The sequence below is a fragment of the Glycine max genome, chromosome 19, assembly GCF_000004515.6.
Source record: "Glycine max cultivar Williams 82 chromosome 19, Glycine_max_v4.0, whole genome shotgun sequence".
In the NCBI taxonomy this organism is placed as follows: Eukaryota; Viridiplantae; Streptophyta; class Magnoliopsida; order Fabales; family Fabaceae; genus Glycine; species Glycine max.
Window position 1 is genome coordinate 1,424,859 of NC_038255.2, and position 3,715 is coordinate 1,428,573.

The window sequence follows — 3,715 nt, forward strand, 5'->3', positions numbered from 1 at the left end:
CTATTTATAGTGAAGATTATTACCAACTATGATATATAAACTCTCTTGGAAATTAAAACAAAAACAACTTCCAATGCATCCATTCAACTAAGGTTCATCTAGTAAAATACAATCTTTCACTTTGCATTTAAGCAACCTAAACCTTAGTGATAAAATTCAAATTCCCAATATGAATTGTTAACTCATTGGCAAGTGTATCAATTTGTCACAAGTAGTAAAGTTAAAACGTAAGACTGAGTGTCGAATCCACATGGTCTTTGTTTATACTTGAGTTGATGAATATCCAATTTGTAAGCAATAGAAAAATAGTTGCAACAGATAGAAGAAAGAAAGAAATTGAAATTAAAAGGCACTACTGCAAAAGCGTAAATTTACGACACTAAAACAAGGACGGTTTTAAAAAACCACTTTGGTAAAAAATGCAGCAACCTTTCAACGCCGGTTTTTAGAAAACCGCCTTGAAAACAACCTTTCAAATACGGTTTTTAAGAATCATCCTTGTCTTTAGATATTTTCTCTCCTCTGAAAATGCAAATCGCACCTCAGCGGACACGTGACACCTTCTCATAAGCTCAGTGCTTATAAACCTCTTTCGTCTTTCCAACTTCAAACTTTTAATTCTAACTCGATTCCAAACCTTTCCCTCAGCAACGGAATCCACCAAACTCTCGCATCAATCTTCGTTTCTTTAGAGAGAGAGAGAGAAAGAGCACGCGGTGTCGGAATCATGTTCTCTGATTGCACCGCTGGTTCAATTTATGGTCATCGGAGAATCGCCGATCTCACTGAGAGTTTCGAATCGTACCGGTGACCGGAGGAGATGGTGAATTCCATGGTGGAACGCGCCACGGGCGACATGCTCATAGGGCCTGATTGGGCCATGAACATCAAGATCTGCGACATGCTCAATCATGACCCTGGGTGCGTTTTCCTTTTTTGCGCTCTTTTCTCCAAAACGCACCATTTTTCTCTAATTCGCCAAACGTGAATCATCTTTTTTTGTTTGTTTTTTTATCGTTTTTCCTCAACCTGAAAATGCACAGTCCGTCTCAAAGACTCAAAGGAGTCGAACAAATCGTCGCTCAGAGAGGAAAATTATGTGTCATTTTGCCTTCTTCTGGGATCTTCGTCGTCGATGTGGCCGCAGTGCTGCCGCGGATTTTTCCGATTTGGCTGCCGGAAGAGTTCGAGCCGATGGCCGTTCACATCTTAAACATCTTTGCTCTATTTTGAATAGCATTTAGATGAGGAGATATGAAAATAAATCTTCACAGGTTTGCTTTGTTTACTCCCTTCTACCTGTTCGATGAAATGTCCTTGTGTTTCACTTTTATCTAGTTGTTATGTTTTTACTACAACAACGACAACAATTCATGTGACAGGATTTAAGAAATTGCATGGAGTTTCAAAGAATCCAACAGAGACAATTGCCAATAATTTGACAGAGTACATGAATAAGAAGGGTTTGCCAAAGGGATTAGTTATTGGGAGCTCCAGCATTCTTGAGATTGCTGGTCAAGGAGCACTTGTGCCATTGTACCAGAGATTACAATCCAGCGTTATTGCCAAGGACTCTGAATCTTCAAATTCCAATAAAATTATTTGGGTGAGTTGCCCCTGTACTTGATATATGGCTTCACTGTTTGTGCTCAATGCTCATAGCTTTGTGTATTCATTCTTCAATGCTGGTCATTTATGTAATTAAATCCTAATTTGTTCCTGTCAATTAATTTCCCACTGAACCTAGATATGTTATGTTATTCAAGCTGAATTATCTTTTGCAAAAAAGAAATAAAAAATCAAAAAGAAGAATAACATTAAAATCAAAGGCTGAAGCTGCTGCTATTTGTTTGGGTAATTACTTTAAGGTGCTATTTGTTTTGATGGCACTGAAGCAGCTGCTTACCCCTTACTTTTAGGTGCTATTTTAACATAGAAAATAAGTTGTTTTGCTCATGTATACCTCTAATCACATTTGACTGAATATAATTGATTTTAGTAGTAAGAAGTTTTGGTAATTTACCTGAATTCTTAGATTTATATCTCATTATCATCATCATTGAACACCGGAAAGATTTGTGTTATTGAATAAATAGTGAAACTTATATTATTTAGTCAGTCCACCAAATAGTGAAACTTATATTATTTAGCCTTGTATTCTCTGGTGGTCTTTTACCATGTGTTTGCTAAAGAACTGGCACCACACAAACCTCTAGCTAAATTCTTGTGCATCAAAGGAATTGTTTTCTTCTACTTTTGGCAGGTAAGCTCATATAGAAAAAAAAAAACATGTTTTTACATATAGAATCAATACAAATAATTGGACTAGCTGATGGTTCTCAACCATTTTCCCTTTGTTTTTATTTTTTATTTTTATCATAATGCTTTTACTTAATTATTTTGGTGTATCATAATGCTTTAATTTGGGGGTTCATGCCAAGGTCATACGCCAGGAGAAGACAAAGCAGAATTTTGAAATGGCACTGGAAAGCATAAGACAGGTACGTCCATACTAGACAGTGAGATCAAGAGAAATCTGTAGAGTGAAATTTCCTACATTATGATCCTCTCTGCTTAATTTCCCACACCAACTGAGTTCCTAAAATGTTACTTGTCTCCATTTTAATATTGTGCAGCTCATTTAAGGGGTATAGAAATTATCCATTAAACTTTTCTAAAATATATTGTTCACCTAGGAGTATTAGCAACATTATCTCTAACACACATTTTATTATTATTTAAAATTTATTAAAAACTAAAAAAATTAGAAGAAACACTCATTAAATAAGTTAGATTATTTTTTATTTTTAATAAATTTTAATCAGTAATAGAGTCTGTATTCAAAAAATGATATTTAAGAGTGTATTGTTAATATTTCTAATTGATTATTTGAATTAAAGTTCATAATACATCACCTCAATTTAGGAATTAAATCTAGAAGCTATAAACATAAAGTATATGGAATATATATACTTGGAGTAACAGGTACTCTAGCATATGGTTACATTGGAATTTTCTTGGAATGCAAATTGGTACCCTTGTTATCCGTTGAGTACGTCTTCAAATAATACATGTTACGAACATGTATAGATAACTCTTCAATTTTAAATTAAGAATATGATTGAAGTCTCAACGTGTATTTATGCACGTGCTTAGTTACATTACTTTTGTAAAGAAGAAATCTTCTCCTTTTTTTTTATATTGGAAAGAAATCTTCTCTTTATGCTCACATGCTTAATGGCATACTTTATAGTACATGTTAATAACTTTCCAAGAGGAATATGAAATGAGACTTTTCTCATGTTGGGGAAAAATTAGTGAAAATGTAAAAATATATAATAAAATTGTTGAATAGTAGAAGTTTTAAAAACCACTTCCAAGAGTCGTGGGCCTGAATTGCGACTTGGATTGAACATAGGTCCATTCCCAAGTATTTTCATATCATAGTAAATTAGTGGCTGTTGCTTGCTACACCTCCAAGTTACTTCGGTTCCCAGAATATTTTTTTACCTTCTGAATTGGTCATTCAGGAAGCCAAAAATGAGGTGCATTTCACGACATAATATGATTTAGACATATACATTCACTTTTTTGAAATTGTATGACCGTTCTTTGTCATTAACAGTTATCTTTGCTGTCTCTCTTTTTTTCTTTAAATTTATGTGAATGTGTGAATTGACAATTTTCCTTTCGTCAAGCCTTGAATATTATTCAG

The 3,715-nt window shown here is 34.0% G+C and overlaps 1 non-coding gene across 1 annotated transcript; it reads left to right on the forward strand.

The window, feature by feature from the left end:
- The first annotated feature begins 610 nt into the window (after nucleotides 1-610).
- Nucleotides 611-2,719, forward strand: LOC113000439 (uncharacterized). The gene is made up of 4 exons (XR_005890008.1): nucleotides 611-921; nucleotides 1,044-1,274; nucleotides 1,383-1,606; nucleotides 2,442-2,719. It is a non-coding gene; the product is annotated as an uncharacterized protein (transcript).
- The last annotated feature ends 996 nt before the right edge of the window (nucleotides 2,720-3,715 follow it).